This window comes from Sus scrofa, chromosome 16 (genome assembly GCF_000003025.6).
Source record: "Sus scrofa isolate TJ Tabasco breed Duroc chromosome 16, Sscrofa11.1, whole genome shotgun sequence".
In the NCBI taxonomy this organism is placed as follows: Eukaryota; Metazoa; Chordata; class Mammalia; order Artiodactyla; family Suidae; genus Sus; species Sus scrofa.
The window spans coordinates 42071577-42099560 of record NC_010458.4 but is presented as its reverse complement, the minus strand read 5'-3'; the positions used below and the strand labels follow the sequence as shown (position 1 = coordinate 42099560).

At 34.0% G+C, this 27984-nt stretch overlaps 1 long non-coding RNA gene across 3 annotated transcripts in view; it reads left to right on the top strand.

Moving 5' to 3' along the window:
• Positions 1–27984, top strand: part of LOC110257266 — a 377151-nt gene that overhangs the window by 172705 nt on the left and 176462 nt on the right. Inside the window, exon 4 of one of the 3 annotated variants that reach the window (XR_002339660.1) lies at positions 20256–20453. The exons of the other annotated variants lie outside the window; for them this stretch is intronic. This is a non-coding gene — a long non-coding RNA (uncharacterized LOC110257266). Of the gene's footprint in view, positions 1–20255; positions 20454–27984 lie in introns of those variants that run through there. 3 annotated transcript variants of the gene reach the window in all.

Here is a 27984-nt window from a genome sequence, read left to right as displayed (position 1 = left end):
ATAATTTCTTTGGAAAATTTTATTAAGCATTTAAACAAAAATAATATCAATTTTGCATCTCTCCCAGAAAATAGAAGAGCAAAAAAACACTTCCCAACTCAGTTCATTACCCTGATAATTCGCCAGACAACAGTACAAAAAAAGAACTAGAGACCAGTATCTCTTTCTTATGAATATAAATACAGAAACACTGAGAAAAATATTAATATACTAAATCAATGATGTATAAAAATAATTATAATATCATTGCCAAGTAAGACTTGTACATAGTATGCAGGGATAGTAGAACATTTGAAAATCAGAGTAATTCACCCTACCAACAATTCAAAGAAGAAAAGTCATACAGTTATATCAATTGGTGCAGAGAAAGCATTTGATAAAAATTCAACATTCATACATGAAAAAAAACTCTCAGCAAGTTAGCATTAGGGGGGAATTACCTCAACCTGATACAGAGCATTTACCAAAAGGCTTCAGTTAACATTGCAGTTGATTCTATAGAATGACATTTCTACAGGTAATAATGAAATGGGATGTAAGAAGTTTATGTCATTTACTGCTTCAGAGAAAATGTGTAAAGGCAAATATATGAGTAAATTTGACTTCTTGAAGAACCTGCTGTTAAAAAATAATGATAACAGAAGCAACTGACAGCCTTGAATTATTAAGTAGTGAGAAAATGATGAGGTATGGGTATGATAACCTTCCCAGCTAAAGTATCGTGTGGTTGGAACTGATAATAATTCTGATGCTATTGAAAAACAAATGGAAATTGATTTTAAAATCAGCATTATCAGAGTTCCTCATTACTGGAGTCGTGGCACAGCACTAATGAACCCAACTATTACCCATGTGGACACAGGTTCGATCCCTGGACTTGCTCAGTGGGTTAAGGATCCGGTGTTACCATGTGCAGTGGTGTAGGTTACAGACACAAAAAAGCTAAATAAATAAGTAAATAAACAAATAAAATAAAAATAAAAATCAACATTATCTACAAATTGACTGAATTAACTAAGGTTCTTCCAGCTTTTTAATTAAAAGAGTGTAATTTACATAATGACATAATAATATCTGTCTAGAGACTTTTGTAATTTATAGCAGACATTTTTAAATGAAGTAATATGAAGAATTTGTGTGATTTTTTTTTTAATTAGCCCACTTGGGGTCTTTCCAACATAAGCAAAGAAAATAACTCTTTTTCACAAAATAATTCTCTAATTTTACAAATTCTCTATTTTAAAGGACAAAATATATAGAGTTCTAAAGAAACACTCCCCTGGACCACCACAATATTTCTTTGTCCAGAGATAACCACAGAGTTTGTTGTGATTCTTTTAGGTGAATTCTAAACATATGCAAAATTATACATACGCAGAGAAACATATTTTCTTACACAAATGGGATCATACTAGATATTCTTTCCTAAAACATACTCTTAATTGCTTATGTATCTCAATGCATATTAATGGATTTCATTCTTTTTTTAACACCATATGCTGAGTATGCCATTGGGTTTCTATAATTGGTCCTCTATTAATTAACATTTTTGCCAGCTTTATTGAAATAGAGCTGAAAAATAGCATCAAGTTTAAGGTGCACAACCTGATGATTTTTTAAAATGTATATATACTATATATATATTTATTAAGTATACTTAATTATTACATATATATAAATCACATATATGATTTTATTAAATATATATATATATAAATGATTACCACAATGTTAATTAACACATCCGTCACCTCACATAGTCACTGTGTGGTGTGTTTGTGTGTATATGTGTGGTAAAAACACTTAAGGTCTGCTCTCGTAGAAACTTTTGCATATATACCAGAGTCTCATTAACTATAGTCATCATGCTGTACATTAGTATTGATAAACATTTATGTTATTTTCAGATTTTTGTTATTAGGAATAATGCTGTAATAAACATCATTGTACATGTGTCTTTGCATTTGAACATGTACCTGGATGTGATATCATTCTAAGCGGTAAGCATATTGATTGATACTGACTTTAAAATGGGTTATAAAAATTTACTTGTGAGAAGTGTGATAAAGATGGCAGAGTAGGAAGACTGAGCTCACCTCCCTCCATGAACCATCAAAACTAAAACTTCACATGGAGAAACTCTCACTGAGAATGACCTGAAGACTAGCAGAATGGTACTTTTACAATCAAGGCTAATAACACACAGTGCTACACAGTGTCTGCTAGGAGAGGAGGAGGGGAGAAGCAATCCAGTCAGTAAACCTTACCCCTAGAAGGTGACCCAGAAGAGGATAGTGTTATCACAGGCTTGGGGATTTCACCTATGGAACAAGGAGTTGGGCATCCTAGTTCTTGAGTCTAGCATTGGAACTGTGAGCTCCTGTAGCTGGTTTGAAAGCCAGTGGGACTTAAAGGGGGTCTGTAAGAAAGTGAGACTCTTGAGAGGACACACAGATTTGCTTTCTCCTGGTGCCAGTACAGAGGCCGAAGACTGAAAACTGCCTAGTGCCCTAGCCAGCCTACAAAGACTGTCACAGTGTACTCCCCAAGCCTATACTAGGCTCCTGCTCCAGCCCCTCCTCCTCTGACAGCATGCCCAGCTAAGGAAGAGACTGCCATTGCATGCGTGCCCTGGAAAAAAAATGGACCCATGTCGAAAGTGAGACTCCAACTCTTGGGCCAAGATACTACATTTAACTGGGGCAGAAACCATCATTGGCATCATGTTCATACCAGATAGGAGTGGAGCCAGTTCAGAAATGCTGTCTAGTCCCTTAAGACCTAACCTTACACCTAACCAAGGCAGAGATGGCCATAACACAGAGAGAAGCCCAACTCCTCAGGGCTTCAGCTCAAGACTCCTAGGCTGCAGCCTTTTTCCTTGATAGGGCAGTAACTGAGAGTGAGCATGGGAGAAGTCCTGCTTAAACCTGTCTCTGACTCCAGTGCCTCCAATTCCAACCTTACTTCCAATCAAAGCAATGGCTGCCAGCACACCTTGGAAGAAGACAGGAAACATGCCCACATCATATCGAACTCTCCCACCAATACACTGGGGGGATACAGACTTGAACAGGGATGCTCCCACAGAATGAGAAAACAGAGGAATATGTTTCAAACAAAAGAACAAGCCAAACCCCCCCCAAGGGGGGGAAACAATGAATTGGAGATAAAAAACTTACCTGATAAAGAGTTCAAAATAAAAAAATAATAAAAATGCACACTGAGCTTGGGAAGAGTTAAAGGAACACAGTGAGAATATCAACAAAGTACTTGAAAATGTATAAAAAGAACCAGAGTTGAAGAACACAATAACTGAAAATAAAAATATACTAGAAGGAATTAACAAGAAAATTAGGTTATATGGAAGAATGCATAAAGAGTTGTAACATAGAATAGTGGAAACTGCCCAATCAGAGAAAAAAAATACAAGTGAAGCTATTTTAAGAGAACTTTGGGACAACATCAAGCATACTAACATTCACATTATATGGTTTCCAGATGGAGACGAGAGAGACAAAGATGCATAAAATATATTTGATGAAATTATGGCTGAAAACTTCCCTAAAATGAAGAAGGAAACAGATATCCAGGTTAAGAAACCACAGACAGTCCCAAACAAGGTTAAACCAAAGAGACCAATATCACAGCTAATATGACAAAAATTAAAGATAAAGAGAGAATTTTAAAGATAGGAAGAGGAAAAGTAAGAGTCACTCATGAGAACCTCTTTAAAATGATTAGCCAACATTTCTGCAGAAATTTTTCAGGCCAGAAGGGAGTGAAATCATATGTTTAGAGTGATGAAAGGAAAAAAAAAAACACTGTGACTTAGGGTATTATACACAGTAAGATTATCATTCAGAATTGAAGGAGAGATGAAACAAGAAAGAAAAAACTAATTCACCAATAAACTGAACTTACAAGAAATGTTAGAGTCCTCTTTAAATGAAAAATAAAAGTGTTTAACAATAAATACAATATGTGCAAGAAAAATCCCACTGATAATGGCAAATAAATAGTAAAGGCAGTGAAATAACCAATTAATGAAGCTAATACAAAGGTTAAGCCAAAAATTGTAAAATCAACTGTAACTACAATAATCAGTAGGGAATAGCAGGAAGATGTAAAATAGAACATCAAAAAAGAAATGTGGATGGGGAGGAGTAAAAGATATTGATATATTAGAATGTGTTTGAACTTAACTATCAATTTTAATGTAGGTAACACTTATAAGTTGGCATATATGAACATTATGGTAACCATAAGTGAAAAACCTACAATAATGCACAAAAACTAGAAACATAACACTAAATAAAATCATCAGCTCACAAGAGAAGAGACTAAAAGAATAGAGAACAACAAAAACAGCTAGACAAGTAACAAAATGGGAATAATGAAATACCTATCAATAATCACTTTAAATGTCAATAGACTAAATGTTCCAATCAAAACACATAGTCTGTCTGACTGAACAAAAAACAAGACCTATCTTTATACTGTTTACAGGACACTCCATTCAGAGCTAAAGAAACACACAGTCTGAAAGTGACAAATGGAAAAGCAAATGGGATAGAAATACTCATATCAGATAAAAGTACACTTTAAAACAGTATATATACAGCAACATGGATGGAACTAGAGACTCTCATACTGAATGAAGTAAGTCACAAAGAGAAAGACAAATACCGTATGATATCACTTATATCTGGAATCTAATATATGGCACAAATGAAAATCAGGGACTTGGAGAATAGACTTGTGGTTGCCAAGGGGGAGGGGGAGGGAGTGGAATGGGATGGGGTGCTTTGAGTTAATGGATGCAGACTATTGCCTTTGGAATGGATTAGCAATGAGATCCTGCTCTGTAGCGCTGGGAACTATGTCTGGTCACTTATGATGAAGCATGATAATGGGAGAAGAAAGAATGTATACATATATGTGTAACTGGGTCACCATGCTGTACAGTAGAAAATTGACAGAACACTGTAAACCATCTATAATGGAAAAAGATGAAAATCATTATATAAAGAAAAAATATATAAATAAAATAAAACAGTACATTATAAAAGATATTTGAGCTGGGGAAGCGCTATATATCTTTGACTCTTACTTGGGTAACTCATTCCTTTTAACCCAGAAAAAAGATTCTGTAAAGGATGGCTCGGTTTCCATGCTTCACTACAGAATGCCTCACTGAAACTTTCACCAATTTTATCAGGCCTACAACACTTTTTTAAAATTTTTTTCTTAAAGAAAAAATTAAAAGGAATATGTTATGAAGAAACATTTAAAGTGAATATTACATCCAGTCCTTTTCTGTCATAAAGTGTAGATCTTATTCATTGATCAGTTTCACAATGAATTCCTTCTTCTTAGGAATAAAAAATGGTGAATTTGGCATTTGAAAGCCCCAAAGAATGATTTGTACATCCAAACTTGAGGAAGACACAGTACAGATAGATTTAGTACAATTTCTGTTTAAAGCTTTGATATTACACTTTAGTAGAAGCCAGAGGGAAGAAAAAACCTAATTTCTTCAATTCCTGAATATCTCTACATCAGAGAATATGCATCATGTAAAATGAGAAAAGTGACTGGCTAAAATTGATTAATGTTTTTATTATCAGATTTATCTCCATGCTTTATGTACCACATCTTTCACAGGTTGTCTGATGAAAATCTAAGGCAATTTTAATATATGTGGAATTTTTTATGTAAGAGTTTTTTTAAATCTCTTCTTAGCTTTGCTTTCTAATTTCAAGTCCTTATTCATAGAATAATTTGATGAGCTGATTGTATGTTACATTTTAGAAAAAAAACTGCAGTTTTGTAGTTTTGAAAATTTTATAATGACCACTTATTTTGAAAAATATAAAAATGTTATTAATAGCAAATAGCCATTTATAAAATGATAAATTCATCTTTTCCTTATTCTATTATTTTTTAAATTTTATTGAAGTATAGTTGATTTATAATGTGTTTCTGGTGTACAGCAAAGTGATTCAATTATATGTACACACACACACACACACACACACATACCCATTCTGACACACACACACACATACCCATTCTTTTTCAGATTCTTTTCCCATATAATTTACTATAGAACAGTGAGTAGAGTTCCCTGTGTTATACCTTAGGTCCTTGTTGGTTATCTATTTTATATATAGTAATGTGTATATATGTTCATTGAAAACTCCTAATTTATCCCTCCCTCATCTTATTCCATTATGTTTATAATAGCTGTTCTCATCTATCCTTTTCTTGTGGCTTTGTAAATCTAATTCTAGCTTGCTTAAGAACACAAACTTTGACAAAAAGATAAAAAAAAAAACTCAAAGTTCCTTGAAACTACCAAATGACAGATTTTCTCTACTTTCTTTGTAATTATTGATAAGGAGAGTGCTGAAGTATATTTCTTTAAACTGATTTTTGAGCATTTTCAGGGACTGTCATTAAGAGTTTGATAGTAATAGGGATGGGAAAATAAGCAAGAGTCAGTTATAGAGGGTTGCCTCTATTTTTCTTAAGTATGTGCATTATTTGTATTTAGTTGTTACAGTGGAAAATGGGGCAAAAGTGATGTTACTCAACTGAACTATTCTTTGTAATCTTAATTCTTCAGGGTCAATAAATTTATCTTTAAACACAAACAAAAAAATCTGTGTGCAGCTTAAATATAGAACTATTCAACAATGTGTATTCCCACTTTAAAAATCATCTTCAGATTTCTCTTATGTTGCCTGAATGAGTTCCAGTTCACAGAATTTTCATTATGAAATTTGTATTTCAATTAAGTTTTATATTTCCAATCCCAATCACTTTTGATAAAAGTGACTTTTAGGAGTTTCTGTCGTGGCGCAGTGGTTAATGAATCCTACTAGGAACCATGAGGTTGCGGGTTCGGTCCCTGCCCTTGTTCAGTGGGTTAACGATCCGGCGTTGAGGTGAGCTGTGGTGTAGGTTGCAGACGCGGCTCGGATCCCCCATTGCTGTGGCTCTGGGTAGGCCAGTGGCTACAGCTCTGATTGGACCCATAGCCTGGGAATCTCCATATGCCACCAGAGCGGCCCAAAGAAATAGCAAAAAGACAAAAAAAAAAAAAAAAGTGACTTTTAAAGAGAATCCAAAGAAAGTACCTGAGCGAGCATGATTAAACTTTTCATTATTTGTTATCTGAACATTTGAAATCCCTCTAATGTCACAGAATAGAAATATTTAAGCTTTATTTAATCCTTAAGCATCCCTCTCAATGACTTCTAAGACTATGGGCTTTTGGATTTGACAGCCCAGAACAGTGAAATGACTTGCTAAACTTATTTTATCTTCTTTTTTTAGGCACCTGTTTATGACAATTTGTATCAGTTTGACAAATGAAACCGGATCGCAGTTACTATCTACATTTTTCTTTCTTGCTCAAGTTTTGCCTTTCCTACTTACTGAAACTCCTAAAATGACATATTTGAACAAAAAACCTTCAGCTAAGCATTTCTTATGCTTTTGAATTATATTCAGTTATATTCTTGATAATATGAAACTTGTAGATCACAGAAAAATGTGAGCATCATAAGTGAAAAAAGTATAAACTTAGGAACACATATTAACAAATCTCCAATAAAAGTAGATAATGTTTCTTTTGCAGGGAAATTGCACTGGCATCCACTTTAAATTTTGCAGAAGATTATTATCTTTCAGGATTATTATAGCTACCTTTTGCACCAGTCCTCTTAGGCTACAGAAACTAATTATGAGATGCAGACAGGAGGAAGAGGAAGAATAAATAAGACTAGTAGATTTCTTTAAAGACTCCACTTTCATACTCCTCTTTTTACTTTATTGTCAGCTGAAGTGGAAATTTCCAGAGATTATGAATTTACTCTTTACCTAAATCATTAACAGTATCAAGGCAGTGTATGAATTAAAAAAACATTGCTAGTTTTAATTTATTTACTACTTTGTGTTCTTTCTCAAGGTCTTTAATTCATAGTACTTCCTAAACCTCAGATCTATCTCTCTACTCTTATTCTCAATACTAGTTCATTTGGTCTCATTTGCAATAACCCATGAAATCTACAACTACAGGGCTGATGTTATTCCATGTGCCAGCTACAATTCAAACCCCCATTCTTACTGATATTTCATTTATAATGAGATATCAAATATAGGATGGTTAAAATTTTTAAATTATGCTATCAAATATTCCTTCTGATAGCTACCTCTCTTTAATTTCCTTATCACTGAAGTATATTATTAATATTTTCCAATTTTCCTATAATCTCAGCTATTCTATGTGTGTTCTTTTCTTTGGCCAGGATTATTCTTTTTGAAATAGTAACCTCAGGGAAGATAGTTTACTTTTTTAGAGAACATGAGAATTTCTTTTGGAAAAGTTATTCTGCAGTGTAGTTATCTACCAGAGAGGGAAATTACTTACACTTCTTTTTTTTTTCAATAAGTACTTTAACACCTAAGGTATGCCAGGCACTCAGCTAGACTAGGTAGGTCAGAGTAAAAGACATATGGTAAATCCAGGATCTGCCTTTCTTAGCATGTATAACCTAGAGGAGACATAAATACATACATAATTACAAGCTTTGATAAGAGCCATGAAGAAAATGTGTGGGATGTGAGAAGTATTTACACTGTAGAAGTAAAAATTAGATCTGTCGGTCAGTAAATATGTCTGTCTCTAATTCCTACATCTCTGGACCATATCTTTGCACTTTCTGCATTGCTCAATGATTTTCTGATATTGCAGTTTTTATCTAGCATGTCCAAAATTGTTGGCCTTCTATAGTTGGAAACAAAGATCAGTTGAATGGTCTCTTAACATAAAACTCACTTTTTCAGAAATCAGTTTGGCTAGAGGGTCTTGTCAGCATGAGTATAACTTACAAGCTGAATATACTAAAAGAAAATCAGTATGTATACAACAATTTGACTCATGCATCCTGGAATTATTTTTACCTGTCACTGTTGGAGGAATGTCTACAGGCCATTAAATAATTCCTGATAATGGATTTCCTTCTTGCCTCCTGAGGCTGGGTTCAGGATAACATCTGGGATTTCATGGAGTATGTGTGTGATGTGTAGAGGTATTAAATGTCCTGTGTAGCTATAATAAGAACTTGTTGAATACCAGTAACAGATTATCTTTGAGATACCTTGATAGTTAAAAGGAATTTTTTGGTATGAAAAAGTTACTATTACCTTATTCTAATTCAGAAAGAAATAAAAGAACAATTTGATATTTAACAAATAGTACCAGTAGGAGGAGAATCAAAATCTAGATGAGGTGTCAGTGGGATGGTATTCTTGTCTCAAGTTTTATGTGACCTCTTTGATGACTTAGGATCTTAGGTTTTGCACTCATAAAGTAGAGACAAAAATACATACTGTAACTGTATCCTGAGATTGATGGAAGAATTACTAAAATTAGGAATGCAAATTAACTTTAAAATTATAAATAGGCAAACAAAAATTAAAACTATGATGATAATTATAGTATATATTGGAATTTAAATGCAAGTGTAAATACATTTAAGTAGATGAAAGTCATACAGAGCATAATTTCTGAGCACAAAAAATTAAACTAAAAGTCATTAAGAATAAATCACTAATAAAAGTCACTAATAATGACAATAAAATTAATCAATGCATTGACAAATAATATATGGAGTATAAATTAAATAATATGTAATAAAGCTAAAGCAATGCTTAGTGGGAAATATACAATTCGAAGTACTTACTCAACAGAAGATCTAAAATCAATGACCTAATGCTTCAGTTTAAAAAGCTATAAAAACAAAATCAAATTAAACCTGAAGTAAGTGGAAATAATAAATGAGTGCAGAAATCAACAAGAGCAACAAAAATATCTATCTGTAGGAATAGAGAAAATCAACAAGAGAAAAAAATGAATAAAATTGATATCTAGCTCAGTTGATTATGAAAATAAGAAAAACTGCCAATGTCAGGCTTGGAAAAGGGATTTATCAATACAGATTCCACAGAGATTAAAGGGATAATGAGAGATTACAGTTAAAACTTCATGACAATTTGACAATTTAATTTGGATGAAATGAAAAAATTTATTGAAAGATGCAACCTACCAAAATTAACACAAGAAAAAAAAGGCTGAAATCTGAATATCCCTAATTCTATTAAAGAAGTGGAACTTCTTATCAACACCTTCCCCAAAAGAGCACAATTAAATAAGAAATAATGTGAATCTTATGCAAATATTTTTGAAAAAGAGGAGGGATCACTGGCCTGTTGTTTGTCAGTCCTGTGAAACAAACAACAAAAGTATTACAAAAAAATTAAGACCAGTATTTCTCATAAATTTCTCAATATTTCTTAAAATTCCTTAACAAATTATTGGTTCTTTAAATCTAAATATATTAAGACCAAGTAGGATTTATCCTTAAAAACAAGGTTGATTTAATTTTTGAAAATCAATCAATGTAATTTACTATTTTAAGAGATTAAAGGAAAAAAAACTGCGTGATTATTTCAATAGATGCAGAAAAATAATTGGAAAACAATCAGTATATACTCATAATTAAAACGCTCAGAAAATTAAGAATAGGAGTAATTTTTTAAAAAATAGAGCTTCTTCCACTTTCCAGTCCAGCTTCTAAGGAACTTAGAAATCATCACTCTATTTGAACAGCAAGGAAAAAGCTGAACAAACTGAAAATCAATGCTTCTTAGATGTTTCTAAGAGAAGTTAGGTCATGGGGCAATCTCCTGTCCCTAAAATTAGAGAGATATACAAATGGATACAGAGAATCCTAATTTATGGGAGCATAGACCCATGGACATAAAAGTCCACGGGAAAAAGCACTAATGTAGAAAACCTAAATGTAGATGACCAGTTGCTTAAGGCTTACAATGTGTATGTCTGAAAAAACTCCAAGTGGTCCCAGTCATAAAGGGATCACCACATATTTGTGAGTTTTACTTCCAGAGTCTTACCAGGTTTCATAGTGAAGAGTGAAGAAAAACTCCTTCCTGGTTTTGGCAAGAGGAGGGGAAGAATAACTCTTTTGAAATAGCCCAGAGTATTCTGTCCTAAATAAGGCCTGCCTTAAAGACAAATCTATATAGAACCTAACCAGCCTGGGGGAAGAGAAACACTCAATACCAGCATATTCCAGCTTATATATTAGAAAAGGGATACACCCAATTCCAGGGCCCCCTAGTCAACCTACCCCATTTAGGTGCATAAAGTATAACTGAGAGTTACTTTTAAACATTACAGCTCAGGGACATGGGCTTATGAGAAGACTGAGACCTAATTATGGGATGACAGAATGCTCCTCCTCCCACATATACCTTAACACCACATCACTAAAAACCTATTTACCTCAGTTTCTTTTACCCAGTACATTGTGTTCTGTTTCCAACCAAAAACTACAGGGTAAACTAAAAAGCAAGAACAGTTTGTAGAGACAAAGTGAGCATCAGAACCAGACTCAAATATGGCAGGGGTGTTGGAATTAACAGATGGAGAATTTAAAACAACTGTGATTAGTATGTAAAGGCTTAAATGGATAAAGTAGACAGCAGGTAAGCACAGATGGCCAATGGAAGCAAAGAGTTGCAAAAATCTAAGGAAGAATAGAAAAGAAATGTTAGAGTTCACAAACACTGACAGAAATGAGGAATACCTTTGATAGGTTCATAAATATACTGGACCTGACTGAGGAAAAAAATCAGTTCATTTATGGGTGTGTCAATAAAAACTCCAAAACTGAAAAATATTGAAAAAAATTGAATATTCAAGAACTGTAGCATGACTCAAAGAGGTATTACATGTGTAGATATATTACCAGAAAGAGAAAAAAGAAAGGAATAGAAGAAATATTTGAAGCAATAGTGATAAGAATCTCCCCAAATGAATGTCAAATACCAAACCACAGATCCAGGAAGCTCAGAAAACATGAAGCAGGATAAATGCCAAAAAAAAACTACAACTTGGCATATCAAATGAAAATAGCAGAAATTCAAAGATTAAAAAAAAATACTTGAAAGCAGAAGAATTAACACTTTATCTTTGGAGGAGCAAGGATAAGAATTAAATGTTTCTTCTCCTCTGAAACCGTAAAGGCAAGAAAACAATAGAAATATTTAGAGTGCTGAGAGAAAAATACACCAACTTAGAATTCTGTATCCTGCAAATTATCCTTCAATTATGAAAGAAAACTAAATACTTCCTTTGACAAACAAAATTGAGGGAATTTGTTGCCAATAGGTTTGCCCTGCAAAAAAAAAAAAAAAATGTTAAAAAAGAAACTCTTCAGAGAAGGAAAATTAAATAGGTTAGAAACTCAAATCCACAAAAGGAAAAAGAAAGTGTTAGAAAAGGAATATATAAAGATGAAATAAAACGTTTGTTTTTCCTATCCTTAATTGATCTAATAGATAATAATTTGTTTTTTAAAAAATAACAGCACCAATCAGCACCAATGTATTCAAGGATGATAGCTTAAAAGAAAAGACACAGATGAAACCAAAGTTGGGAAGAATTAGAAATGCATTGTTATTGTAAATTATTTGTACTACCTGTGAAGTATTATAGTGTTGTTTTCAGGGTGAACCTCAACTCTTTTTAAAGGTATATTGCAATTTATATGACAACCACTGAAAAAAAAACAAAGTAAAATTTGTATGTTAAGAAGGAGGAGTTAGTCTTGTGGTTCAGCAGGTGAGGAACTCAAGTAGTATCCATGAGGATGTGTGTTTCAAGCCTCGCCTTGCTCAGTGGGTTAAGGATCCAGCACTGCCACAAGCTATGGAGTAGGTCACAGATGCCACTCAGATCCCATGTTGCTGTGCCTATGTCATAGGCTGGCAGCTGCAGATCTGATTAAACCCCTAGCCTGGAAACTTACATATGCAGCAAGTATGGCCCTAGAAAAGGAAAACAAAAAAAAAAAAAAAAAAAAGAAAGAGAGAGAGAGAAAATATAATCATATACAATGCTCGGTAAAAACTAGAAAAGGCAGAAAAGACTAGAAGACAAAAAGAAAAAAAAAAACAAAGAACAGCAAAAAATAAAATAAAATACTGTAATAAATATGATAGATATTCATCCAGACACATTAATAATCACTTTAAACATCAATGGTCTAAATAGAACACTTAAACATTCAGATGACAAAGTGGATTAGAAAACAAGATCCAAATGTATGTTATTCACAAGAAACTTACTTTCAAAATAAAGACACATATAAATTAAAACAGTTGGTTAAAGATATACCATGTCAACACTAATGAAAGGAAAACTGAAAAAGTTATATTGATTATAGGCAGAAAATTTTAGAGCATGGAAAATTATCAGGGGTAAATTAAGTCATTAAATACTGATAAAGGTAAGCTCTAAGTTGTATTGAACAACACAGGGGATATCGCCAGTTTTTTGTAATACGTGTAAATGGAGTATAACCTTTAAAATTTGTATAGAACTTTGAAAAAATTAAAATATATCTAGCAATCCTTAATACATATACAGCTAACAATAGAACATCAAAATATATAAGGCAAAGACTGATAGAACTTCAAAGTGAAATAGACACAACCATTATTAGAGTTTTTTGTTGTTGTTGTTATTTTACTTTTTAGGACCACATCCACAACATATGGAGGTTACCAGGCTAGGGGTCAAATCAGAGCTACAGTTGCCAGCCACAGCCACAGCCACATCAGATATGAGTTGTGTTTGAAACTTACACCACAGCTCTCGGCAGCGCCATATCCTTAACCCACTGAGCGAGGCCAGGGATCAAACCTGCGACATCATGGTTCCTAGTCAGATTCATTTCTGCTGCACCATAATGGGAACTTCCATTATTAGAGATTTAACCACTCTTATAGGTAAGGGACAGATCCAGGAGGCAGAAAATCAGTAAAGACATAGCTAAACTCAACACCACCAACAATCAAATGATTTTAAATGGATAAATGTATACATACAGAATATTTCCCAGAAACAGTAGGCCACCCTTTCCTATCAAGACCATATGGAACAGTAACCAAAATAGACCATATTCTAGGCCATAAAACACACTTTAAATAATTTGAAAAAAAAAATAAATTGCGCGGTGTAAGCTTTTAGACCACATTGAGAAAGCAAAGTTCGTTTGTTTGTTTTTCTATCTCTTGTCTCAGTTTTACTTTTTCCTTTGGATGGGACCTGAATAATGCTAACAGATCTTTTTCTCTGGCTTTCCAAAGTAGTCTTCTCGTGGTCCTCCCACCATTTTTGTCCCCTTATTTCCTGAATCCATATTTTTCACAAAACTTCTGCATCTACTCATTGCTACTTGTTCCTGCTAACAGTGACTGTACCAAGTGGCTATTTTTTTATATACATTTTTTTCACATCAACCAGCTTTGAATGGGAATTTAAAAGCAGAAGACATCACTTGCTTTGTTGGCAGATTTCTTTCCTGGACTACAGTGCAGATGGCCTCAAAAAAGCAGGTACAATTAAGAGGTGTTGGTAGATTTGATAGGAAACTTTCTTCACAGCCAATTTGTTACTTGCTTTAATTTTACAGGCCTATTAAGTTAGACTTTGTTTTCAAATTCTATTAAGGAGGAAATGAAAGAAACTTGGTGAAGTCATTTACTTTTTCTCAAAGACAGAAATGATAAACTTTTTGTATGTCAACTCTAAGGAAGTTGTATCTAGCAGGGCTTAGTAACCTTGAGGGTAGGCAATAACCAATTTGCCGAGAATACAAACAGACTAATTTTCCTGACTGGATCAGTTAGGACTACCCAAGAGCCATATGGAAATCATTTTGCAACTTCATTTTAGCTTCAGGATGGACTGAAAATGTATTGCTTATTTAATGAGTACTCTAGGCAGTATTAGTAATTAATAAAGCAAGATTACTTTAACATAATAAAACATTTAAAAAGACAGCAAAAAAAATGTCCTTCTTTTGAGGTGTTGTCCTGTACTGTTAAACCATGTTCTGTACTGCTATAGTGAATAGGAAGGGATATTGAATAGTTACGGCTCCCTAACCTAACATGTGTCCAATTGGCAACTAAATGTTAAATGATAATGCAGGAGGCAGGGTGGTCCAATGGAAGTGATGCTGGCCTTGGTCCAACTTCAGTTTATCTTGTCTAGTCTCAAACTCTGCCCAAAATTATTTTCCCCAGCATCTCTGAATGACACAGTTGAGCATCTCACAATCTTTCCAGGCATAAGGTTTTCTTTGTATTACCAGTATTAATGACCAAAATGATAAATAGAAGTTTTAGAGCAATTAAAGTTTTAAAAGAGCTTTCAGAAACATTTAAATTAATCCTCGCAGTAATCTAATGAGATGCTCAATTTAGATATTAGTATCGCTAATGTAATGGCCCAGAGTTTAACATTTTTACCAGTTTCTACAAGCATAAGTCCTTTAAACAACTCATTAGATAAATGTTAAAATTCTAAATCTGTCATCTTGGGTCTACAGTTAATATGAGTCCATTGTTACCTGGAGGGAGGTTTTCAAGAAGCAGCATCAAGGATGCTGTGAATCTGTTGGAATTGTACATATAACGTTATCTGTGAATATAGGGGGAAATCATAATTTTCATAATGTTCTAAAGGGTGCTCGGGACCTAAATATGTTGGAGAAGAATGGTTTTAACTGACTTTTTTTTTTTCTTTATTCAAGTTTTGGAGATCATCCAACTAAGAGGCCTCTATATATACTTAGGTAACATCTCTGTTGTATTGAATAATTTGGGGAATGGACAGAGATACCAGAACAGGCGCATTTTGATCTATTGTTATTCATTATCTCAGCATGAGTGATATTGGAATCCAATTAACTGAGTATTATAGGAGAACAATCTGTTTAATTGTGGGGCTGCAGTCTCTGGTCATGCTAGCAGTCACTGTATTTCAAATTGGCAATAAATCAGTCACTGAATTCTATTGATTTTTCTCTTCTAAATGCTTCCAAGCTACCCAATCTTTCATTTCTTTCCTTCACTATTCTAGATCAGGTTATATCACCTTTTACCTAGATTAGAGCAGTTTCCTAAATAATAGTTTTATCTCCCTTCCTTCATTCTTTGCACAGCAACCAAAATGATCTTAAATGTTTGATGTCAGCTTACTGCTTAAAACCTTCAATATACTCTCATTGCTTTTAGCATAGACTCTAGATTTTTAAATGCTGCCCATTATGTCTTGTAAGATTTGACTCTTCTGTGTTTTGAAACATTGTATTTATTACTTATTTACACTGTGACTTCTCCATTTAACAATCCTGGGTCTCCTGTGATTCCTCAAAACAATCATAACATTTTATAGCTTCCAGGTTGTCTCCTGTGCTATTTTTCACTCTGGAACAGTGCTTCTCTAAGTATGATCCCCAGACAATCATCAGCATATTGTAAGAACTTATAAGAAATGCAAAAATCTAGCTTATCTCTAAAATCTACTGAATCAGCGATCTGTTTTTGTTTGTTTCTTTGTTTTTTGTTTGTTTTTTGACAAGCCCTCCATGTGATTCTCACCAACACTCAAGTTGGAGAACCACTGTTTAATTGAACATTTACCTACCCTCTTTTGCCCTGATAAACCCTAAGCTCATTTTTTTAGGAAAATTCTATTCCTTTCCAGGTTTCCCAGGATGTCCTCTATTTCCCATAGTATTAATATTATCCATCAGTATATATGACTGTATATTTTTAGACCCAGGAAAAATTCTGGTTCAGTTCACTGGATGGAGGATAGAAATACAAATATTTACACACACACACACATATAACAATCCTGCATGATCCTGATGATAATTCAAATTTGTAACCACTGATATAAATGGTTTTCTCAAAGAAATTAGTTTTTTTTTAAGGAAATCAGAGAGAAGGGATATTAGTTGTAGAGGGAGAGTGAATGGACTATGAGAAGAAGTGTTTTTGTTGTTGGTTTATTTGTTTGTTTTACAATGACAGAAACCTAAGTATGTTTATATTCTGAGATGTTCTGACACCTCATCTAGGAGAGATGCAGGGGCTTAAGTTATAGATGAAAAAGAACTCTATAGATTGTTAAAATTTTCAGGAAACAAAGGGCTACAAAAACTAGTAATATGCCACTTTTCAGGAATGTACCAGGCAGGGTAGGACATATAATGTTTTACTGCCAGAATTAAACCCAAAAAGACTTATCTTCCTTTTTAAAAATTTCTTTCAGCCTTCCTAGCATTATTAGTACAGCTTCTCTCCATTTTATTGAAGTGGAAAAAAAAGTCTAGAGATAGAAATATTTCATAGTATCTCCTAATATTTTCATAAATAGATTCAGAGATGAAAAAAAAGAAGAAAATAAAGAAGGGAGAAAGGAAGGAAGGAAAAGACAAGAGAATGCCAAGATTTTTAAAAGTGGACTCAATATTTCTGAACAAAATTATGAGTTCTTAGATGAGTTACAATACTCTAGAAGGAACAGTGGATGTGATATTCAGTCAGGGAAAAGATCAGTAGATTAGACTCCAAAATAATTTTCAGAAATTGTACATTGGAGTTCCTGTCGTGGCTTCAGTGGTTGACGAAACTGACTAGCATTCATGAGGATGCAGGTTCAATCCCTGGCCTTGCTCAATGGGTTAAGGATCTGGCATTGCCATGAGCTGTGGTGTAGGTTGTAGACACGAGCAGCTACAGCTCTAATTTGACCCCTAGCCTGGGAACCTCCATATGCCATTGGTACAGCCCTAAAAAGAAAAAAATATCATACATTGATAACACTTCATTTAGTTTAAAATGCAAATTGTGTTAGGAAAGGATATTTTCTACATAAGTAGCAGATATAGAGTTATTATCCTTACTGCATAATGTGCTTCTAAATATCAATGAGATACAGTTAATCATACCCATAAGTGGTGCTTTTCTAACAGATTTGAAATACCATATTTAACATATACTAAATTATCCTAGTTTCATAAGACTTTTATCTCCTTTGGGATCTTTTATTTGACCCTTATGCTATATGCCAATCCATTTCTGTATCATTATCACAGGATTGTTGCAATTTAGTACTTGGCCAGAAAATACCTAATTACTTCCTCCCTCTTAAAAGCTGTGTAGGTGATTTTACACATTTATTGTTCCATATTAATTTAGGAATAACTTTGTTGCTTAATATATCCAATTAAAATTGATGAAATTTATATTAGAATGATGGTGACTCTGTTTAATTTGTAGATAACAGATATGTTAACATTATTTGACTTTTCACTGAGGAGCATACTCTTATTCAACTTTTTATTCCTGAATAGTCTTTTTTCTTTTTTCATTTAGATGTATAGAGTTTCTTAGGCATTTTATTTTTAAAATAAAGTGTAATAAATGTTGAATTTTAATCAATAGTACCTGAATATCCATTGAGATGGTAATTGTTTAAAGATCCTTTTAGCAACAAAGTGCTTAATAATTTTTATAGATCTTCTACAGATTGTCATGACAAGGACTAAACACATCAGTATTTTCTGGCTATAATCCATTAGTCTTTGGGATGTTACAGGGTATGAAGATTTTCAAGGAACCTAATACATACTGTCACTATTTTTTTTAATAAAAGTTGTACCAATTTAAAACCCAACCTGCAGTACATAAGAATTATATTTAATGATGTTTTTCATTATTATTAATTTATTAATATATTTACAAGTTTTATTAATTTGATGGGCTTATCTTAATTTGCATTTTTAAAACTTACAGTGAGATGAAATTTTTTTCCTATGTTTCTTAGAAATTTATATTTTCATTTCATTTTATTTTATTTTATTTTACTTTAGGAATCCTTAAAGGAGTTCCCTTGAGGTGCAGTGGATTAAGAATCCAGAGTTGTCATTGCTGTGGCTTGAGTTCCATCCCTGGCCCAGGAACTTCCACAAGCAATAGATGTGGGTCCCCAAAAATCCTTTAGACATTAAAAAAAAAAATGGTTTAAAAATCAACAAAGTTCCTGAAAATACATTTTTCCAAAGGGGACATGCAGATGGCCAATAGGCACATTAAAGATGCTCAGCATCACTAATCATCAGGAAAATCCAAATCAAAAACCACAATTAGGTATCAACTCATACTTGTCAAAATGGCTATTATCAAAAAGATCACAAATAACAAATATTGGTGAATCTGTAGAGAAAGGGAATTCTCATACATTGTTAATGGGAGTATTAATTGTTGCAGCCACTGTGAAAAACTGTATGGAGGTTTCTCCATACTGGAGGTTTCTCAAAAACTGTTATCATATGACCCAATGATTCTACTCTTGGGTATATATCCAATAAAGAATTAAAAACACTAATTTTAAAATAAACATGTACTCCAAGGTTCATAATAACATCATTTACAATTGCCAAGGTATGGAAGCAAACTAAGTGTTCAACAGATGAATAGATAAACAAGATGTGGTACATACATACAATGGAATACTACTCAGCCATAAAAAGTTGTCATTTGCAACCACATGGATGGATGTGAAGCATATTATGCTAAGAGAAATAAGTCAGACAGAGAAAGACATATATCGTATGATATAACTTACATGTGGAATCTAAAAATAAAACAAATTAATGAATATAACAAAAGAGAAGCAGACTCACAGATACAGAGAACAAACCAGTAGTTACCAGTGGGGAGAAGGAAGGGACAAGGGGTAGCATAAGAGCAGGTGAATAAGAGGTACACATTATTGTGTATAAAATAAGCTTCAATGATATATTGTACAACGGGGAGTATAGCCAATATTTTATAAAAACTATAAATGGAGTATAATCTTGAATATTATGAATCACTCTATCATACACCTGTAATTTACATAATATTTTACATCAACTAAACTTCAATTAAAACGAGAGAAAGGTTTAGGAAAAACATAGCCTTTAGCGAATGTTCAATAAAAGTCACTTATAAAAAATTCTCTTTTGCTTAAATATTAAACACTCTAATCAATAATTTCCTAGCTCAGGCGAATGATTGCTTGCTTTTTCGCAGAGTGGCAGTGATTACCAGTGTCATCAATACAAATGTATTGAGCAAGTGTTTTCATTAGAAGCAAAACAGTAGTCAGTGTTAATCTGAATTTACACTTTAATCCAGTTATAGTGAGCAATGCAATTTATTTTTTCTTAAATTATATTTGATACATATCATGCATAGGGATAAGCACATATTTCAACAGTATATAGCTTAATGTTTTTTTACAAACTTAACAGGCACATGCAACCAACAGCCAGATCAAGAACCTGAATGTTACCAGGACTCCAGAGGTCTCCCTTCTGTTTCCAGTAAATAATCACTCTTCTGCCTTCTAGCACTAGTTGTGCCCATTTTTGCACTTCTGTTAATGGAATCAAGCTATGTCTTTAATTTAGTCGATGTAAAAAATAATAATAAACACTTGAGCACCTTAAGAAGACATTATGTTAAATATGTAATCATGCAGTTTTGTCTTTAGCCTGGTATTCTAAGGAAAGATTAAGAAAATCGTGACTTCTCACTGTGCTTGGCAAGGTCACAGCCCTTAGATGCTTAAACCTAGGCAGGGCTTCATGTCCTGTCTGCTCTCTTGAACCCACTGCTTCTTGTTAGTGATTTGCAGTCATAATAGCTGCTTATCTGCTCTGATGGTACAAGTGGTCTCCTGTGTATGCAGTGAAGCTCACCAGAAAATGGAGCCAATCAAGTTTTATGAGGCTTGAATATTTGTCCTAAGTAAAAATTTTCAAGATTATATAAAGCAAGGGGAATCACTGGATTCAGACCAAGTAGGAATTATTCAGCAGTCTGGTAGAGAGTTCATATTTATTGCTTAATCCATTCTTACACACTAAGTGTGACATTTTGGTGTGTAATGAGGACTGTTTCTCTCTAAAATTTCTCATTTCTCCCTGGTTGAAGGGGCCAGGTACTGATAGCTTTCAAGATGTCTAATGACAAGCCTCTTTTTTCTACTTCTGCTTACCCATGCTGAAAGTGAAGTGGAATCTCTTGATTTTTGATGGGGCAGTCATGTTTCCAGCTGACTGTGCTCCAGCTGAAGTTATATTCTGGAGTAGAAGGGCCTGGATCCCACATGTGTATGATGTTGGGCAAGTTTTTTTAACCTCTGTAGATCTCAGTTGTTCCATCTATAAAGGGATGAAACAGTGATCTTAGGCTCATGGTGCTTTTGTTGAGTTTCCATGTATTCAGATGTCTAAATCTCTTAGAACAGTGTCCAGCAAGTCATATGCATAATACAAATGTTTGCTGTTAGTATTTTTGTTCCACGCCATTGGATTGGCAACTCTGAACAAATCAGTGAAACACCCATTCCCAGGAAATCTGTCTCTGCTTCAGTTAATCAGAAAACTTACTTATCAACAAATCCATGAGTAGTTCTGGGGGACTTCCCCTTCAGGGTCCTGTCATATTTCCTCACTGGCTTTATGCTGCATGTGTCCAGATCCATAAACCATATACTAGTAGCATGCCTTGGAGTCATGCAACAAGGAAGCCCTACTCTGCTCCCCAGATCCTGGATAATTCCTCTCTAGTAACATGTCTTTACCTGACTTCTTAGACTCTATACTCCGCCCACCTGCTTAGAAAAATAGCTTTGAAACAGTGCATTTCCCCCTGCCTGAATTGACCTTTTGGTCAGCTTTTCTGTCATAGACTATAGGCTCTGTCACATACAGAAACTTTTAAAGATCAGGAGATCCTATGCCTGTTATGTAGGAGACAAGCTTCTATGTTCTAATTGAGGAGAAGCAACTTTGATTATGAAGTGATGTGGAAAAGTAGAAGCAAAAGCAGAAAAGTAGAAGCAGAAAGACTCAGAACAAGAGACTGAGCTTTAAATCCCAATTTGGCTTATTTATTAGCTGACCTTGTCCTAGTCACTTGATATATTATCTAAAAGTGCTTAGATTAAGGTGCTTATCTTTAGTTGTTTGAAAAACAAATGAAATCAAACTCTAAAGTTTTGCATGAAAAGTGTCCATTTATAAAATCTGGATACATTGTCTACAGTGTAGATTTTATAAAGATTAAGTAAGATAGATTTGAAGCCTTGGATACAATATCTGGCAGAGAGGAAAGCCTGAATTATTGAGCAACGTTTTATTATGGTGAGGCAGGATTTATAGCCCAAATCACAAAAAGTACCTCAAAAGTGTTTGATAGGTTTATGCTTCTTCAGTGTGGTTAGTGATGCAAATATTTATATTTATGGTCTGATATATTAAAAGCTGTGGGAGGAAGTATATATTTCTGATCTTTCATCATACACTGTCTCTCTTCTCTAGCCAATAAGGGTATTGATAACCTATATATGTTAGAGCTTAACATTTATACTAGATACTCTTATTGTCAAGTGTGTGTCTGTATGTTTAGGTGGTGGAAAAAAATAAATATGTACAATCACCACATTTTCAAAGTAACCATCAAAGGTAGTTATTACTATGACCATTTGCCAATAAGAAAAAATTGAGGAAGAAAGATTTGTCTGCCCAAAGTTAGCCAGCTAGAAGATTGTGGACTTGTAAAGAAACTGTGACTCAATACTGTTAACCATTTTGTTGTGTCAAAGCATTGCTTGCAACCCACTGACCACTTGCTTTCCCTGGTTCATGTTCTGCATATTCTGGAACCCAGGCAAAACTTACCTAGTTGGTCCAAGACCAGTGGATACACATTATTGGCAAAGCAGCGGATGCCTCTGAAGAGGGTTTCGGAGTTTTTTTTATCAAAGTTCCCAATGCCAATAATAGCAGGGATCTTGGTAGACTAAGGAGTTTCTAACTGAACTTAGAAAAAATAAATTGGTTATAGTACTTTTTGAATAAAGGTTCATTTTGGCCTACTTTGATAAAAGGGTGTAAAAGGGTAAAGGTTATCATAGACCAGCTCACTACTCACCCCAAAGTGTCCACAGGATGGATGAGTGATTGAACACCATTAAGTATCTTATAGCAGATGTTGTGTCTATAATAGTATATATAAATTGTTAGAACTTACTTTCTGCATTTTTACGGTTGAAACATTTATTCCTGTCCAAACGGGTGAAGCATTTATTCCCAGAAGGGTGAGACATTTATTCCCATGAGCAAAACCAAGAGGTCTTCCAGTATATATTACTCCCTGTCTGTGTGTAACTAATGGGTTCTGATCCATAGTCACTCTGTATATACAGACTCCCACCTAGCTTGTTACATCTTCTAGATCTTGATTTTTACAAATTTGCTCCTACTAAAGTTCACATGGCTGTATTACACATGTGCAAACACATTAGTATTCTTGTTCAAGCTAAAATCCATTCATATTGGACAGTGGGGTTTCAGAAAGTGGATTTCAGAAATTTTGACTGATCCAGAATAGAAAATGCATTTCATACTCGGAGCCTAGCAGAGACATGCATGTGCACATAGACCCATTTGTTTGTGTGTATGTGCAAATGTATGTGTGTGTATATATAGAACATCATAGACTATATCTGAATGTATCACCCTTAATAAGAGTATGTTAAACATTCACAAATAGTACATCTTACCATGAGTGATACAGTCAAATTTAGTCTATTATATTTATATTATTCTTATTTTTGTTGTACTTTTATTCTAATGCTGGTTGAAATCCACTATGTTTTGATAGACTTCATAATCCACATATAGGCTTTCACCTACAGTTTGAAAAACACTGACCTAGGAAGCAGTTACCAAGTATCCGAGTGAACCCTGCATCAAGAATATTGCTTTCTATTATGCTCTGGACTCCCACGCTAGAAAAGCACACAGTTTTTTGACCAAACTCTGCATGCACAGAATTCAAATAGGAGTAGGGAGTAAAATTTCTGCTTGCTGAAAGTGGGTCAATTCTTTCCTATACTCAATAACACTTGTCCTTACTTTGTTCTTTTTTCCAATCAATGCCTTGTATGTTAACAATTTAATTTTTAGCTCAAAATAGACTACTCAGGAGAGATATAATGTCAAAGAATATGCTCTGAAGTGCTTATGACCACTAGCAGCAGATTAAACTAATTTGTACATGTTCTGTAATACAAAAACTTGAGGAACCCCTTCATCTCTCTTGAGTAGAAATAGTTATTTTTAATTAAAAAAAAAACTTTCAAATATGTTTTCAGTATCTATTTAATCATGGATTCCTTCTCTTTCAGCTTTCATTTATAACCTACCCATATCGTCTTGCCTTTTTCATTTAATCTGCCCAAATAAAGATGAGTATTTCATGAATTTCTACCTCTTTAGTGGATTTCTGTAGATATCTAAGTAGATGAGGCCAAAATTCTAAGTGCAGTCAGAATTTTCAGATTTTTGAACTCTTTACAGATATACCCTCATACTTGTATCTGACTCAGGAATGAGCCCTTATTCTCATTTTTAATCTCATAAACCTTTTTATTCCCTAAAAAATCAGTTTTTCTTCTATTAATTTCATTCTACATTTTATTTCCCACATTACTACTTAATTTTATCTCCTCTGTACCTTTGCACGTTGAATAGGGGACAAGTTTAACACCTTTCTCCCAAGAAAAGCTGAGTTATTTCCCCGACATAATATAGTTAATAATTCAATCCTTTTAAAGATTTATCATGCCTCCTTTATCACATATTAAGATATTATGTATACTACAGTCTGTTATAAAACCATGCATTCCATTGATCTATTTTCATTTTTGCACTAAAACTAATTATTGAAAATATGATTAAATATTTGGCAAGTGCCTTTCTAGTTTTCTGTTTTCTGTATGCTAATACATATATGGAGAAAAAGATGGTAACCAAATAATTTTCAATTCAACGCATTTATTAACAGATGTTGCTCAGACATTGCATCTTGCAAAACTAAAACTCTGTAGCTATTAATAACATTTCATTCCCCCAGCCTCCAAAAACTATCGTTCTACTTTCTTTCTCTATCAATTTGACTACTCTAGGTTCCTCATAACAATAGGAGTTAAGCAGTATTTGTTCTTTTATGACTGCCCTATTTTGCTTAGAATAATATCTTTAGGAGTTCCCGTCGTGGCACAGTGGTTAATGAATCCGACTAGGAACCATGAGGTTGTTGGTTTGATCCCTGGCCTTGCTCAGTGGGTTAAGGATCTGGCGTTGCTGTGAGCTATGGTGTAGGCTGCAGACATGGCTGGGATCCCGCGTTGCTGTGGCTGTTGCTTAGGCTGGCGGCTACAGCTCCGATTTGACCCCTAGTATGGGAACCTCTATATGCTGCGGGAGCAGCCCAAGAAATGGCAAAAAGGCCAAAAAAAAAAAGAATAATATCTTTAAAGTTCAGCCATGCTATGTCAGAATTTCCTCCATTTTTTAAGGTTAAATACTGTTACATGTATGTATATGCATAATGTGTTTATCCATTCATCCGTTGCTCCTCTACCTATTTTTAGCATATCTTTTGGGGGGCCACAATGAAACTCATGGTACTTACAAGGCAAAAAGAAGGTCTGTTGTTTTATTTCCAGTGTCTTTTCTGTGTTCAAAAGTAGTGGCTCAACAAGTAATTTAATTTAATAAATCAAAAAAACATAATAAATTTAAGTACAGGAGTGTGTGAAAGCATATGTAGGAAAGAAATAAGCATGGTTCTCTCTGGGGGGAAGTGGATAATGGCCATTAGTATACTTCAGTAAACACTCTAGAGGAGAAAGATCCATGGAAGAGCTGGATTTGTTTTACAGAGAATCACAGGTTTATAATATGTAATATTAGTCTGTTCTTTCATCTTAATTTCTGAAAAAGTCAAAACAAAGAGGAAAATTTGTAGTATTACAGTATGAGGACATGATTTGTTGTAACTCCTGAGATACATTTTATTTATTCCACTAAAATAACATGCATGCTCATGCATAAGCATTACACAGGAAGCACCACAAAGGCCATTATACAAAACTGAAATTAATTTATTCAAACCAACTCAGAATTTTTGTGCTAAGTTAGTCCAAAGGGGGAAAATGTCAATATTTAAGTACAGAAGAAATTCAGAAGTAGAAGCAATCATGGAAACAGAAAATACAGTGATAGGACTTCTACAGTTTAACATGATATATAGCCAATCCCAGATTACTTTAATGTCCATATATACACATATATATTCTCTTTTATTCTTCATGCATCTAGATAGATGTTTATTAGTTGAATCTATCTTTTCAATGAACAGTTCTTTTGTTTCATTAATCTTACTGATATTTTTATTGTTGGCCATTTTCAATGTCTTTGCTGCTATTATCTTTATTATTCTTTTCCTTTGTTAGTTGGCTTTTCTTTTTCTATTCTTTTTTTCTTTTTTACAGCTGTGGCTGTGGCAGGCAAAAGTTCCCGGGCTGGGGGTCAGTCGTATCAGAGCTACAGCTGAGGCCTACACCACAGCCACAGCAACACCAGATCCAATCCACATCTGTGACCCACACTGCAGCTTGCAGCAATGCTGGATCCTTAATCCACTGAGTGAGGCCAGGGATCAAACCTGCATCCTCATGGACACTATGTTGTGGTCTTAACCCTCTGAGCCACAACAAGAACTTCTCTTTTTCTAACTTATATGGAAATTTAGATTATTGATGTGAGAATTATATATTTTTCTGGTATTAGCATGTAATGCTATATACTTCCTGTCAAGCCCAGTTTTTTTTCTGTATCCCATGTATTTTGATTTACTTTATAATGCTTCTTATATAGTTCAAAATGTTTTAATTTTTTTTAAACTAATGGGTTATTTAGAAGTGTGTTGCTTAATTTCCAAATGTTTGGGAATTTTCCATGTGTCTTTGTATTATTGATTTCTATTTTTATTACTTTATGTCAAGACAAAATACTTTGCATGATTTCTCTTTCCCTACTTCAGCTCTGCACCAGAAGAAAGGCTTTTCTTAGTACTCTGCCAAATTTTCTATGGACACCAGATAGGGTTAGTGGAGAAAAAGTCTGTAGAGCGTATGGACTTCATCTAATTTTGCTTTCCCAAGAGACTGCCATCTCTCAGAGCATATACTCAATTTCCACTAATTTTCCAATCACTTCTTACTGGCATCTGGCTGTTTCTTCACCCAGTAAGCCAGAAGTTATGTCTTATCACTCCCTGCAGACCCCTGTCTCTTTTAAGTTTTTGGACTAGTCCTCAGCACTATGAGAAAGGTCAAGAAAATTAATGAACTTGATGTTTGTCTGGCTCTTGTAGTTTTTACACATTGTCCAGAGTTTGGACGTTTTCCCTGTCTCCTAGTTTTCTTGAAAATATAGTATTTTTGATTCTCATATCATTTTGTATTATTTCCAAAGGAATTATGGAAAATTCAAAACTAAAATGCCTCCATTATATCATATGCTTATTTTTCCAGCAAAATTTTTAAAAAACTGTTTTTCAGGAGTTCCCGTTGTGGCTCAGTGGTTAACAAATCAGACTAGGAACCATGAGGTTGCAGGTTCAATGCCTGGCCTTGATCATTGGGTTAAGGATCTGGCGTTGCCGTGAGCTTGGTGTAGGTTGCAGATGTGGCTTGGATCCCTCTTTGCTGTGGCCCTGGTGTAAGCCAGTGGCTACAGCTCCAATTCGACCCCTAGCCTGGGAACCTCTGTATGCCACGGGAGCAGCCCAAGAAATGGCAAAAAGACAAAAAGTAAAAAATAAAAAACCAAACAAAAAAAACCCTGTTTTTCATTGCATAAAATATTTTCTTATAATCAATTAAAAATCCCTTTTATGTTTCAGTTATATCCATGTTAGTGTCATTTATTTTCTTCATGTTCTTTTCTTTTATGACCTCACAGAGCTTACTTTGTTTTGTTTTGATTTGTTTTAATTGTTATTTCCCCAATATAATTTTTTTCTACTGTATAGCATGGTGACTCAGTTATACATACATGTATACATTCTTTTTTCTCACGTTATCATGCTCCATCATAAGTAACTAGACATAGTTCCCAG